This window comes from Rattus norvegicus, chromosome 16, assembly GCF_036323735.1.
Source record: "Rattus norvegicus strain BN/NHsdMcwi chromosome 16, GRCr8, whole genome shotgun sequence".
In the NCBI taxonomy this organism is placed as follows: Eukaryota; Metazoa; Chordata; class Mammalia; order Rodentia; family Muridae; genus Rattus; species Rattus norvegicus.
Window position 1 is genome coordinate 46,990,590 of NC_086034.1, and position 16,308 is coordinate 47,006,897.

The 16,308-nt window shown below is 36.8% G+C and overlaps 1 pseudogene; it reads right to left on the reverse strand.

Annotated features, from left to right (window-relative positions):
• Window positions 1-1,998: 1,998 nt before the first annotated feature.
• Hdac1-ps7 (Histone deacetylase 1, pseudogene 7) overlaps window positions 1,999-16,308 on the reverse strand; it is a 39,786-nt pseudogene continuing 25,476 nt past the window's right edge.

Sequence of the window (16,308 nt, forward strand, 5' to 3'; positions counted from 1 at the left end):
TGTTTGTTTAGCTCAGAACCCCATTTTTTAATAGGGTTATTTGTCTCCCTGCGGTCTAACTTCTTGAGTTCTTTGTATATTTTGGATATAAGGCCTCTATCTGTTGTAGGATTGGTAAAGATCTTTTCCCAATCTGTTGGTTGCCGTTTTGTCCTAACCACAGTGTCCTTTGCCTTACAGAAGCTTTGCAGTTTTATGAGATCCCATTTGTCGATTCTTGATCTTAGAGCATAAGCCATTGGTGTTTTGTTCAGGAAATTTTTTTCCAGTGCCCATGTGTTCCAGATGCTTCCCTAGTTTTTCTTCTATTAGTTTGAGTGTGTCTGGTTTGATGTGGAGGTCCTTGATCCACTTGGACTTAAGCTTTGTACAGGGTAATAAGCATGGATCGATCTGCATTCTTCTACATGTTGACCTCCAGTTGAACCAGCACCATTTGCTGAAAATGCTATCTTTTTTCCATTGGATGGTTTTGGCTCCTTTGTCAAAAATCAAGTGAGCATAGGTGTGTGGGTTCATTTCTGGGTCTTCAATTCTATTCCATTGGTCTATCTGTCTGTCTCTGTACCAATACCATGCAGTTTTTATCACTATTGCTCTGTAATACTGCTTGAGTTCAGGGATAGCGATTCCCCCTGAAGTCCTTTTATTGTTCAGGATAGTTTTAGCTATCCTGGGTTTTTGTTATTCCAGATGAATTTGCAAATTGTTCTGTCTAACTCTTTGAAGAATTGGATTGGTATTGTGATGGGGATTGCATTGAATCTGTAGATCGCTTTTGGTAAAATGGCCATTTTTACTATATTAATCCTGCCAATCCATGAGCATGGGAGATCTTTCCATGTTCTGAGGTCTTCTTCAATTTCTTTCTTCAGTGTCTTGAAGTTCTTATTGTACAGATCTTTTACTTGCTTGGTTAAAGTCACACCGAGGTACTTTATATTATTTGGGTCTATTATGAAGGGTGTCGTTTCCCTAATTTCTTTCTCGGCTTGTTTCTCTTTTGTGTAGAGGAAGGCTACTGATTTATTTGAGTTAATTTTATACCCAGCCACTTCGCTGAAGTTGTTTATCAGCTTTAGTAGTTCTCTGGTTGAACTTTTGGGATCACTTAAATATACTATCATAACATCTGCAAATAGTGATATTTTGACTTCTTCTTTTCCGATCTGTATCCCCTTGACCTCCTTTTGTTGTCTGATTGCTCTGGCTAGAACTTCAAGAACTATATTGAATAAGTAGGGAGAGAGTGGGCAGCCTTGTCTAGTCCCTGATTTTAGTGGGATTGCTTCAAGTTTCTCTCCATTTAGTTTAATGTTAGCAACTGGTTTGATGTTTTAAGTATTTACTCTGAGGCTTCAGAGCCTGTGTAGGCCTTCTGTGTTTCTTTCTGGCAGGATATCATCCTAGAGAGTTGTGTGCCTTGCATGTGACATGTCTTAAATTATGCGGGAGAACATGATAGTTGGAGTTATTTCCCAAGCATTTCTTGTCATATCTCATTGACATTGCTCACGTGTCTGTTCCATTGACTACCTTAATAGCTATTCTAGAAAATCTATGTGGGATGTTTCCATTGGCCTCTTTCATCAGCTCCAAATCTGTGAGATAGAAGAAAAACAATGAAAAATGGGAAGTGTGCAATCATACTTTTACAACCTGAACTCCCTGTAGTACCTGCCTTTTTTTTTTTTCATTTTCAAACCTTCTTATGAAAGTTTAATAGGTTATGTCTATGATACTCATTTCTACTTATCAAATGTGCAGCAAAATAAGCATGTCTCTCTGCAGAGTGGAGCTGCTTTAACATCCATTTGACCAACAGTCCCACCATCATCTATCCTTACGTTGCCATGAATCTCTGCCATAGTGAATAAAGAAAGATCTTGAACCCTCTCTGTAATTTTTTTCAGCACCTGTGCATTATTTCCAGTAGCTCATAATAATATATGAATGTTGATAACCATATATGCATACCTCTTTTTCTCTTAATATCAACTATAAGTTTAATGCTTTGAAAAACTGAATGAAATTATTCCTAACTTTTTTTGAGGGGGATATAGAAGCTGCACTAGGCTGGAACATCTTCCTTATTTTGAACATGACTGGATTGAAGATGGCTTCATAGGACTCATCATCAATCTCGCAGTGGGTAGTTAAAGGGGTAGTACTTGTTTTTGACTGCCCCAATATCCTGTAGGTCCCCAGTACCTGTGAAGTACTCTCCGCATTTTTGGAAGGACACAGTTATGACCCAGTACAGAAGGCCTCTTCCTTGCCATCTCCATGGTAGATATCAATTTCAATATATGGCACTTTTAATGGCCAATATGGTACGTATCATTGACATAGCAAAATCCAGATGCTTCAGACTTCTTCGCATAGTACAGGTCATAGCCCAGATCACAGCATTGTACATCATATGCTGCCTATTAAGTTTCATAGCACTTGTGACAGAACCACCTGTGGACAACTGATAGAACTCAAACAAGGCATCAAGTACTGGACAGTCCTCATCACTGTTGAATCTCTGTTTCTGCTTGCTGTCTTCAGACATATTATCTGGGTGAATAGAATGCAAGGATTTAATGTAGTCATCGCTGTGGTACTTGGTCATCTCCTCAACATTGGCTTTATGAGGATGATAGATTTCCATTTTACAGAAGAGACCATAGTTGAGCAGCAAACTGTGAATCATGCAGATTTGGTGAGGTTTCATTGGATACCCTTGTCCATAATAGGAGTTTCCACAATCCGCATTGTAGTAGTAACAGGTTTTCTTCTTAGAGACCTGTCGGCATCATCTTGTTGTACTCCTGGTCCTCCTGTCAGTTTATCTGCCAGCGCTCCAGGGGCTCCTCACGGTGTCCCACCCAGAGATTTATATTACTTTGAAACAATGAATGACCAAACTAATAACTGAGTTATCATATGCAATATTTACCACACTTATCTCATACCAACCACTTTTCAGCTGCTTTTGAAATTATTTTCTAATAAGCATATTTTATCTGAATTTCAAATTTGAAAGCAAAAACTCAAATGTCAGAAACAAGTAAACAAGTCATATTAATCCTTCAAAAGTTTATATATCTATTTTACTGAGTAATAGAGATTGATACTCACATATTCAAAATGCATTTTAAGACTATGCTGTGTTTTCCATAAGTGCTACCATAGGAAGAAAAGTTATGAAGTATTCCTAAGACTGCATATGTGATTTTAACCTAGTTTTCACTATATCCTTCTTTAACAGTCTTCTGTTTACATAATAAATTCATAAATTTGAAAAATTAAGAAACAGACATTTCATTCCTGAAAACATAAATGTTAATATAGTAATTCTATAATAAACCTGGTCTCAACTTGAAGAACTATTGAAGAGCTATTGAAATGCATGGATTTCCCCCAAAACAGAAGGGCTCTCCAAATGTCAAAGGTGAGCATTTTAACACCATTTTTCACCTCAGGGAGATGAACAGTTTTCACATAATTACACTACATTGAACCTGTTGAACTGTGTAGAGGAATTTGAATCTAGCAACATGGCTGCTCTCTCAAGGGGAAACACCTACAGACCTTTCAGGTCTATGTGATCTGACTTGAATGCAGACATGCCTTTAATGAACAGCTTTAATCCCAAACAGTGGCATCTAATTGAGGGTCAAGGTAACAAATGAGAGATAGAATATAGCCAACTCTCAGGAGAAGCTATTAAAGAGAAGTGCAGGGGGAGAGAGTAACTTGGGAGTCAAGTCACTTGGGAGTCAGTTCAATTTAGTGGAGTTAATTTCAATGCAGTTGAGTGCATGTCAGCAAAGTTAGTTGAAGCCAGAGAATGAGAAGAAACCAGAAGATTAAAACAAGTTGACAGAGTTAGTCTGGTGCCAAGCAGAGCAATTCAGTGAGAAACAGAATGAATCAGAAAGCTTTGGGAGGAGTTTGATCCAAAAGAGTTGAGTTGAACCAGCCAGCCAGAGTTCACAAAGAGATAGAAGGGGTAAGACTGTACAGCAGTAAGTGTCCAAGATTACAATTACTTCTGGTGAATGAAAGTTAAATTTATATCTGGTGACCTAAGTCTCAGAGGTTGAAAAATTATAAACCTAGGTTAGCAGAAGGAGGTTGGAAGCTGAGTCCTTCAAGATCTAGGATTACGAAATATTAGATTGCATAGAGGCTAGACACTTCAGGACATAGGCCTAGGGATAATTACATAGAAATGCTCTGGGCTTAGCCCAAATGTTGTATTCATAAAACTTGAGTATGACTCATCCTGTCCTCTGAGAAAATAAGAATGATGCTTACAAATATATCTTATATTTCAGCCCAGTGTTGTGTCATATCAAACTGCAACCTCTTGATTACCTCATATTATTTTATCACTGTATAACAGCTTTTACTGTTATCATGGTGCACAGATATATGTTTATAGAAAAAGTCACATGATGTATGATATAGTGTCCAAAAGTTTAGAAATTTTATAAAACTTTAATCAATATCCTTTTGATATAATTTCTTCAAGATTGTCCTGATATTTCTTCAGAAAAGTTAAATACAAATTATATACTCTTTGCTATAGACATCATATTTAGAACTATTTTAAGCCTCTACTGGTGGCAAACTGCATTTAGGAGGGTTAATGTCCTCCTGTGAGAATATAACATTCTAACAAAGAAAACATTTGCACTGAAGGCCATAAATTTGTAGTAGAGATCAGCCTGGGGAGAGACTTTAGGCAGATCAGCCAAAATCACCCTGAAAAGTGGCTTTAAATTTACTGCTCTGTTGATTTGAGAATTGAGCTCACAATGTGCTATTTCATCTAGAATGGCTGACTTGGTTTTACCTTAAGCATTTCTGAAGTAAGGTATAAACTGATTCTTGTCTAAATCAGCACAGAAATCTTAATAAACTCTGCAGATAGTTCTAAGAGATAAAGGCCATTCATGACATGGCACTTCTGAAGTGGCCAAAAACTTATGAGAAGTCATTGCTATTATTCTGTTAAACAAATATAGCAATAAAATGATTCCTAAAAGTGTTTTTCAACACTCAGCAGGGAAGGTTCTCTTTACAGTAGTTGGGAATTAACCGAGACCTTCAAGTGGACTATGTACAAAGAAATAGAGAACTGTGCATTCACTCTTAATGAGAATATCTTTTTGTGAGCACTCTTTGCAGTGTTCAAGGTTGTATATGGAAGAGGAGGCAGAAAATTGAAAGAAACAGAAGTGGCAGATAACTCCAAGCAAGCAACATCTTCAAGATATTGCAGGGCTAATACAAAATAGGAACAGACAAAGACAGAACGCATATGCACACAGTATGCACAAGTTCTTCACAAGTTTAGAGCAGATAAAATCCAAACACCTGGAAAGGAATGTTGGCAGAAAGTCCATTGGTAAGAAGGAGCTATTTGTAAAGGAGTATGAAAATATATTTTTTTCCTCCCATAGGGTGTTGCAGGATATATCAACAACATTCCAAGATTTTTGTTTTCTTTTTGCTTATTTTGATATTTTTGTCTATTTATTATACCATTTCAGTTGACCCTTTATTGAAATTTGTACATTATATTCTGATTATGCTTTCTCCCTCCCATATCTCATCCTACATTCTCTTTACCTTCTGTCCCTTCAAAATCTATTTCATTTTTTTCTTCCATGAATGCTAACCACTCATGGCTAATTTTCAACTTTTTGATGAGTATAGAGGTGAGAATGATCTGGAATGAGCTGAGGAGAGCAAAGGCTATAACAAAAATATATTATATATTTTTTACAAAACTATAATTACAAAAGGAGAATATAACTTCACAGAAGTTCAGGATTATTTAAAATGTATACAGACACTTCTATTTCTAAAATATCAACATCTATTTGATTTTTTAAGATGTGTAATCAGAATGCAAATTTAGTTAGGGAGATATAGTTAATACTAAAATAATTTTGTATGTACACCCATAAATATACATGCAATTTCCTAGTATAGTATTGTACAGATAAGTCAGATAGAACCAAGGAATTATTTTCATGCTATATCAGTACTCAAATATTAAGTTATATTCCTATCCTGAAATATACTTATATCCAAAATCTCTACACACCCCTATTTTTCCTGTTTTTTGTTTTTTTTTTTTTTGACAAGATCTCTCTATTTCGGGATCACTTGAATTTCATGATCCTCTAGTCTTCTGTGTACTAAGATATGTGATTTCTATGACCCATGATTTTTATACTATGTTGGAGGCAATATTTGTGGATATAAGAAATCTAAATATAGTTTATATATACATATCAAACAATCCTTTAATGTTATTAGTAAAAACTAACATGGTTTCCACACACTCACCATTAATAAATACTTATTTAGCAAATAATAAGTCAAATGTCAATACTACATATTTGAAGTTTCAAGACATTTAGTATAACATATATTTTTAAAAAATTAAAGGATTTTATATAAATATGCATATATGTTCATAAATACATAAATACTACTGGCTCAATACAATGTTGGGCCATGTTGGGATTCAGAAATTATCACACAAACCAAACAGACTCTGGTCTCAGTTGAACAGGTCTTATTTTAAACTCAACTTATTGATTGTGCTTATACCCTAGACTTGGGAGGGAAGGGTGAACCTCAAACATTTCTCAGGCCCACATATAAAACAACAACAACAACAACAACAACAACAACAACAATAACAAAGCAGCTCATAATGAGTCCATATTCAACTGTGGCAGGATAGTTGGTCCTGACTCAAGGTATTATGCCTAGATAACAAAAACCACGGGATAGCTAAAACTATTTTCAAAACTAAAAGAACTTCTGGAGGAATCATTATCCCTGACCTCAAGATGTATTATAGAGCAATAGTGATAAAAACAGTATTGCTACAGAGACACACAGGTAGATCAATGGAATAGAATTGAAGACCCAGAAATGAACACACACACCTGTGGTCACTTGATCTTTTCAAAGGAACTAAAATCATCCAGTAGAAAAAGACAGCATTTTCAACAAATGGTGCTAATTCAACTGGAGGTCATCATGTAGAAGAATGCAAATCGATCCATTCTTATTACCTTGTACAAAGGTCAAATCCAAGCTGATCAAGGACTTCCACAGAAAACCAGATACATTCAAGGTATTAGAAGAAAAGTTGGGGAAGAGCCTGGAAAACATGGGCACTTGGGAAAATTTCCTGAACAAAACACCAATGGCTTATGCTCTAAGATCAAGAATCAACAAATGGGACCTCATAAAACTGCAAAGCTTATATACTGCAAAGGACACTGACCTTAGGACAAATGGCAACCAACAAATTAAGGAAAGATCCTATATCTAATGGAGGCCTAATATGCAATATATACAAAGAACTCAAGAAAGTAGACTCCAGAGAGTGAAATAACCATATTAAAAATGGTGTACACATGAAACTCAAAAAGGATGACCCAAATGAGGATGCTTTACTCCTTCTTTATACATGGACTGACCCTGGACTCTGACCCCATAGGTAGCAATGAATATCCTAGTAAGAGCACCAGTGGAAGGGGAAGCCCTGGGTCCTGCTAAGACTGAACCCCCAGTGAACTAGTCTATGGGGGGAGGGCGGCAATAGGGGGAGGGTTGGGAGGGGAACACCCATAAGGAAGGGGAGGGGGGAGGGGGATGTTTGCCCGGAAACCGGGAAAGGGAATAACACTCGAAATGTATATAAGAAATACTCAAGTTAATAATAAAAAAGGGGGGGGGGAACAAGAATACTCATAGGAGGGGATAGGGAGGCAAAGTTTAGAACAGAGACTGAAGGAACGGCCATTCAGAACCTGCCCCACATGTGGCCCATACATATACAGCCACCAAACTAGATAAGATGAATGAAGCTAAGAAATGCAGGCTGACAGGAACCGGATGTAGATCTCTCCTGAGAGACACAGCCAGAATACGGCAAATACATAGGCGAATGCCAGCAGCAAACCACTGAACTGAGAATGGAACCCCCATTGTAGGAATCAGAGAAAGGACTGAAAGAGCTGAAGGGGCTTGAGACCCCACATAAAAAACAATGCCAATCAACCAGAACTTCCTGGGACTAAGCCACTACCCAAAGACTATATACATGGAAAGACCCTGGGCTCCAAATTCATAGGTAGCAATGAATAGCCTAGTAGGGGCACCAGTGGAAGGGGAAGCCCTTGGTCCTGCCAAGGCTGGACCCCCCAGTGAACCTAATTGTAGGGAGAGGGTGGTAATGGGGTGGAGGAAGGGGAGGGGAACACCCATATAGAAGGGGAGAAGGAGGGGTTGGGGGATGTTGGCATGGAAACTGGGAAAGGGAATAACAATTGAAATGTAAATAAGAAATACCCAAGTTAATAAAGATGGAGAAAAAAAGAAATCAGCCTTTCTACTCTCTGGAACAAATTCAGTTTAAACAAAGCCACCACTTGAAAGTGGAAGTATGATCCTCCTACAGGGTTACCCTACTTTTCAGCTCCTTCCAATTTTTCCCTAATTCAACCAGAGGGGTCAGCAGCTTCTGTACATTGGTTGGGTGTAAATATCTACATCTGACTCTTTCAGCTCCTTGTTGGGTCTTTCGGAGAGCAGTCATATTAGGCTCCATTTTGTGAGCACATTGTAATCTCAGTAATAGTGTCAGTTCTTGAGGCCGGCAGTTTTGACTATCCTGGACCCCCAAGAAAATAGTATACAGAGCTAAATAAAGAATTCTCAACTGAGGAATATAGAATAACTGAGAAGGACCTAAAGAAATATTCAATATCCTTAGTCATCAGGGAAATACAAATCAAAACAACCCTGAGATTCCAACTCAAACCTGTCACAATGGCTACGATCAAAAACTCAGGAGACAACAGATGCTGGCTAGGATGTGGAGAAAGAGGAACACTCCTCCTGCTGGTGGGATTGCAAACTGGTACATCACTCTGGAAATCATTCTGGAAGTTCCTTAGAATATTGAGGACCCAGCTATACCTCTCCTGGGAATATACCCAAAAGATGCCCCAACATACAACAAAGACACTTCTTGCTCCACTGTGTTCATCGCAGCCTTATCTACAATAGCCAGAAGCTGGAAATAAACGAGGTGCCCTTCAACAGAGGAATGGATACAGAAAACGCAGTACATCTACACAATGGAGTACTACTCAGCTAACCAAAACATTGACTTCATTAAATTCATAGGCAAATGTATGGAACTAGAAAATATCATTTTGAGTGAAGTAACCCAATCACAAAAAACACATGCTTGGTATGCAATCACTGATAAGTAGATATTAGCCCCAAAGCTTGAATTAACCAAGATATAATCCACGACCACATGAAGCTCATGAAGAAGGATGACCAAAATGCAGAAACTTCAGTCTTTCTTAAAAGGAGAAGATATGGAGACTAAGTTTATATCAGAACCCGAAGGAAAGGCCATTCAGAGCCTACCTCATGTGAGGATCCAGCCTGTGTGTGTGTGTGTGTGTGTGTGTGTGTGTGTGTGTGTGTGTGTGTTTGTGTGTGTGTGTGTGTATACAGCCACCAAAACTAGACAATAGTGATGAAGACAAAAAGTGCATGCTGATAGGAACCTAATATAGCTGCCTCCTGACAGACTCATCCAGAGAATGACAAATGCAAAGGTGAATCCTAGCAGCAAAACATTGACCTGAGACTGAGATCCTCATTGGTGGAATTAGAGAAAGGATTCAAGGAGCTAAAGTAGCTAGCAACCCCATAAGAACAACAATACCAACCATCCAGAGCTCCCAGGGACTAAAGTACTACCCACTGAGTACACATGGACAGACTTATGGCTCCAGCTGTAAACGTAGCAGAAGATAGCCTTGTTGGGCACCAATGGGAGGAGAAGCCTTTGGTCCTGCCAAGGCTGGACCCTGCAGTGTAAGGGAATATCAGGGTGGGGAGGCAGGAAGAGGAGGTGGTTGGGGAGGGGGATAACACTTATAGAAGAAGGTTAGGATAATGGGATAGGGGGCTTATGGACAGAAAATTGGGAAAAAGAATATCATTTAAAATTTAAATAAAAATATCCAATTTAAAAAAGTGTTCCAAATGACCTTTATTCTGATTGGTCCTAAGTCAAGCTTATGGTTGTGAAATTTCTTATATTAACCAACCTCAGAATATCCAGAAAATAACAGGGTATATGGTCAGCATGACATTGTTCTGAGTCAAGCTATTTTCTGTATCATTAGGCAAAAATTTTATGTTAACAATATTAAATAGCTGTCAGGCATATTTAAACAATACGAAATGACTGTTAGGCATGGAAGAAAGGAGTTATAGTTATGCTAGAGTGGCATAGCTCTACAGGCAATAAGTTTGAGTAGAGAAAGAAAGGGTGTATAGTAGGTTTTTGGAGGGAAACTAAATCTTAAAATAGAAAAAATAGTTTAAAAAAATTTGAAATGTGGAGAACCTCACAATTTTTGTTTATTTAACACAGAAACAAATAGACTGCCATGTATATAATTATCTTGAATCATCTGAATTATCTTGATCATCTGTTTTTGAGAGAAAATAAAGAAGTAAAATTTGAGTTGCCAACAACACCAAAGCTGAGGCTTAAAAGTTAAAAGAAACCCCTAGATCCCAAACTAAAGGAAGCATTTTTCTTGGTTACAAATATAATTTGTTTTCAGAAAATATATTTTGATTACAGTTTATCCTCCCTCCAACCCCTTTAAATTTCTCCCCTCCTACCTATTGTATACATGCATTTTTGGGGCCAGTGCTGGAGTTAGGGTTCTCCAAGGAAGGCCTTCTCATAGGATTTTAGATTTGTAGTTCTTTTAGATGATAGTCAATGAAAAAGCTCTCTTGGGTGATCTTCAGTGAAACAGTTAGTGCAGTTTATGCAGGTTGACCATGGTTGATATATCAACTCTAAAGAGTAGGAACGAGTCTTTAGGATAAATATAAAATTATTGGCGGAAGCTTAATGTACTGTGAATCCTTCATCTGTGTGAAGAAGCATTCTAGGAATTCCAGATTCTTGATTGGCAGGTCCTTATCAGCAAGAGGAGGCAGCACTTGTAGTTTTGCCAAAGACTAAATGACCTTCCCCAGACAAATTCATAAAAGGGGAGGCCCTGTTGGAAAGGGGATTACTCCATTTTAGTAGGAAATTAGAGGATCTGTCTGGACATGGTAGACTGTGACCTCAAGTAGCTGAGTTTACTAATACTTACCCTCCCATACAGACTCATTCCTTTCTCTTTCTCATTAAAAGAAAGGAAAAAGAAAAGAAAGGAAGGAAGAAAGGAAGGAAGGAAAGAAGAAAGAGAGGAAGAAAACAAGTTCATAATTCATAATATATTAAAAATAAAGTGAAATACAATAACATGAACAGCAAACAAAACCTCATCAGAATAACATTAAAGAAACCAGGAAAAAAGAGAGAGACTCTAGAAAATACAAAAGAAATAGACCATTATACAGAGACATACTGGTCTGCACATTCAAGAAAACATTAAAAACACCAAAGTAAAAGCATGCACCAAGTAATATATATATATATATATATATATATATATATATATATTCATTCTACCTATGAAATTAAATATAATTAATTCAAATTTAAAATGACTATTTCTTTCTTTAAAAAAATCCTTATGACATTATGAGACAGAAATCTCCCAAAGATTATAATGAATTTTTGAGTTCATTTTGGAAAGGCTATCTACTTCAGGTGATACAGCCTATCCTCCAGAGGGGCTTTTTTCTCTTATGAGACATCCTTGAGGAAAACTAAATTTTAATTTGCAAGTGAATATCAATTGGGGATTGTCTCTGGCTTAGAAGAAGAAATGTGTTTCTACTATTCTTTCAAATCTAGAACCCTCTGTGGTATAAACCACATATGCTCTCTTGGAATTTCTGAGTTCAAATACATGCTGATTCTGTTGTAGATAGAAAGTTTGTTTATTTGGCTCCCTTAATATTCTCTCTCTCTTTTTCTCTGTACTAATCTCTTATCTTATTTTTAAGTGTCAGAATTTTATAGATATATCTTAATTATGAATGAATATTCCAAATCTATCATTGTTTATAAATGTGAGATGTGAGTCTCTGTCACTTTATTTTTTAAGAAGCAAGCTTCTCTGATGATGCCTGAGCAAGGTAATAATCTATTAGTAAGTCAGAGTGTGATAAGGACTCATTTTCTGGCTATATACTCTTAATTATAACAATAGAATTTGGTTTTCTCTTGGGTTATTAGGTTATTTAGTCTTGAGATAGGTCTTAAACTATTAACATCAGATTTGGGCTCCATCTCCTGGAGTTGTTTTGCCCAAATCTTGGGTGCTTAATTCCATAAGTTTTGTGTATTGTTAGTGTGTCTTTTAGGAAAAATAGGACTGTAGGTCAAAAGATTTGGGGCTGTGTTTTTTACATTTATTATCCGGTAGCATGCATAATACCTTCCTTACAACATTACTGACCCATACTGTGTGTAGTCTGTGTGTAGGCACTAGCTTAACTTCTCCATGATCAATGAGCTGTGTATACATGTTGTTTTCAACAATAGAACTTTGTTTGCTGTCAATATGTGGAGAGGAATTTGTAACCTTTTCAATAGAATAAATTATATACTATACAATGGGGACCTTTAGGTCATAACTCAATTAAAGTAATCCATTTTCAGTATAAAAATATTTGTTTAGTAACAAGAGATGACCTGTGTAGCCTTTATATTCCCTATTTTGAATGTTTAAATAAAATAGTCTTTATAAGTATATATTATAGGAAGATTCTACTGTATTAGGTTCCATACTAGTCCTCAGTGTCCTCAGTTGAGCTTTAAGCTCATCTGTTGCCTCCATGTTTCCTCCACTGGCCCTGTCTGCCTCCCATGGCAATCTTATCCTCCTGTTCTTCTACAGGTCACTCTTTGAGATCTTTGAGTCTCCTCTCCTCTCCTTTGGTCCTCTGAGTTTCTATGTTTAAGTTTGCTTGTAGTTGATTTAACAGATAATATCCCACATAAGTGAATACATACCATGCTTATCTTTCGGGATCTAGGCTACATCATTCAGAATTTTTTTTTGGTTTGTTTGTTTCCTAAGTTTATTTGTGAATTTCATGATTCATATTTTTAACAACCAAGTCATGCCTGATTATGTAAATTTGCCACATTTTCTTTCTTCATTTTGTAGATAAACATTTAATCTGTTTCTAATTTCTGGAAATCCACAGACCACATGAAGCTCAATAATGACAACCAAAGTGTGGATGCTTATTTCTTCTTAGAAGCGGGAACAAAATTGTTCATAGGAGGAAATATGGAAACAAAGTTTGGAGCAGAGACTGAAGGAAGGCCATCCAGAAACTTTCCAACCTACAAACCCAGCCCATATACATGCCAACCCCAGACAATATTGCTGATCCCAAGAAGTGCATGCTCACAGGAGCCTGACATAGCTGTCTCCTGAGAGGCTCTGCCAAAGTATGATACATACAGATATAGATACTCACAGCCAAGCATTGGACTGAGAATGGGATCCCCATTGGAAGAGTTAGAGAATGGATTGAAGGAGCTGAAGGGGTTATCAACCCCTTAAGAACAACAATACCAACAACCAGATCTCCCAGGGACTAAACTACCATCCAAAGTGCACATGGGCAGACTCATGGCTCCATCTGCATATGGAGGATGCCTTGTTGGGCACCAATGGGAGGAGAAGCCCTTGGTCCTGCCAAGGCTCAACCCCCATTGTAAGGGAATATTAACATTTTCTTTTACCGATATCTATATTTTCTATCATTTCTTCATTGCCTGAGGATGTGTCTACAATCCCTTGTATTCTGTTTGTGATACTTGCCTTTGAGGGTTCTCTGAATTTTGTGGTAGTTTGAGTATGTTTGGCCTAGGGAATGATACTATTAGGAGGTGCGGGCCTTTTGGAGGAAGTATGTCACTGTGAGTATGGGCTTTAAGTCCCTTGTCCTAGCTATCTAGAAGCCAGTCTTCTGTTTGCCTTTGGAACAAGTTATAGAACTCACAGCTCCTTCATGCCATGTCTGTCTGACTGGACACTGCCAACCTTCCTGCTATGATTATAATGGACTGAACCTCTGAACCTGGATGCTAGGCCCAATTAAATATTGTTCTTTGTAAGAGTTGCTTTGGTCATGGTAGCAATTTACTGCAATGAAAACCTTAAGACAAGTTTTTAATTTTTTTTTTCAGATTTCCTTCAGTTTGGATTTTCTTTATTGATTCTATTTTCATTTTCAGGTCTTGAACAATTTTTTCTTACATTGTTTCTTTTCATTGATTTTTTTTAAAAAAGGATTTATTGATTTCCTCTTTTAAAATCTCTATTATTTTCATAAAGGCCGTTGTAATGTCCTTGTCTTATACTTCAGCTGTGCCACATTTTTCAGGGCCTACTGTAATTGTTGCTGGGCTCTAGTGGATATATATTATCCTGTTTTTGTTTATTTATTTGTTGTTTTCATTTTTACTTTTCTCTTGTTTAGGCATGTGGATTTAGGGTATCTGCTCATGTCTTTGTAAGTTGCTTTGTTGGTTTCTATTTTGTTTTGGCTTTGGGTTTGTTTGTTTGTTTTAACTTTGTATCTGTTGTCCCATGGAGTCCTTTGGGGAGTGTAGTTGCTGTATGCCTAAGTATGATGTACTTATAGGTGTTGGGAACTGACACTTTGGGATGGCAAGATTGGCCTAGGTTTAGTGAGTTCAGAGGGCATAAGCTCAGGGAGCTCACAAAGGGATTACTTCAGGATCTGGGTAGACCTGTGGAAATAGGGGAAGAGTGAGGACAGCCCACAGAAGGCACTTGGCTACAGAGCTGGCAATGAGAATAGCAAATTGGAATGGAGGAGACTGGGGAGAGTGACGGTCTGAAGCTTGATTACCTACCTGGCTGACCTATTTGCTTCTCTTGCAAGCTTAGCCAGTGGGTTTTCTGGGTGAGCCTGATGGAGTTTGGTCCTAAGATAAAGGCATGAGTCCATAGAAGCATGGTGGGAGGAGAAAATATGTATGATTCAGGGACATGAATTAAGAGACAGGAGAAAGGTTGTAGCAGGCAGTCTATTACAAATCTGGCAATGAGGCTGAGGGATTGGATTTAGAGGAGAGTTTTTGAGGTAAAAATATGAAGTTAGTCTACCTGATTTTGGGGCTGGAGTGATGATTATGTTCCAAGGTAATCTTAACATGATGATATTAAGATTCTGTTGAATTTGATCATCCACAAATTATGTATTATTGAATATAATCCTTGGGAATCTGAACATTTTTCAGCCCAGCTCTTTCATTCTCTTTCTGCTTTTAGTCCCATGATAAATTTCTTTATTGGACTCAGTGACATTGAGGAATCTATTTAGGGCCATATGATTTGTACTCATTGACCTTTGTTTGAAGAGAATAAGATCTTAATTGGTTCAGTTATATCTAAATATGTAAATCCAAAACAAGTAAAATACACCAAAACAGTTAGGTATTCTAACAAAGTGTTGGGACATCTTTTTATTTTTTTATTTAAGTTTTGCTAATTTTATACAATATAGTTTCTTCATATTACTCCATCTTGTAACTCCTTGATGTTCCCAGATCTTGGTTAGTTAGAGGTTAGTTTATTCCCATTTCTTATCCATTTTCAGACATTGCTGTATGATCAGTTATACATCTGTGCACTCCTGTGATCTCTGTCTATATATTAGAAGAAGCATGCCTATTACTTTATCATATATTGGATTAAAACTTGTATCATCATATGTACTACATTTTTATTTTACACTTTTGTTTAGCACCTCAAAAATATAGAACTAGTGCTAGTTCAAATGTTAATGAAATGACTATTTAGAAGAAAGAAAGTCCAATTAGAATGATCTTCATAAAACTTAGATTTTTGTGCAGCTTATTTCAAAAAAGTTTTTACAAGACATGACAGCTTTCATAGTATAAATTCACTTTTAGATTTATGATTTGTAAAGAATCCAGACGTATTAGAATTTGTTTTCCTTATATGTTAGTGACAAATATTTAATATATATTTTAATAGCATACCAATTTGAAGAAATGAAAAATGACTATTGATGGGGTATAAAACATTACCTCCTTTGAGTATTCTATATCAACCATATTTTATAATAAGCCTCCACATAAGACAGTTTTGGAGCAGCTATTGAAATAGAATATAAATGGTATAAATTGTAATCCAAAATTAATAATAATTCTGTCAGAGCTAAGCTAATATATACTATTAATTTAAGTGTTGACAATAATCT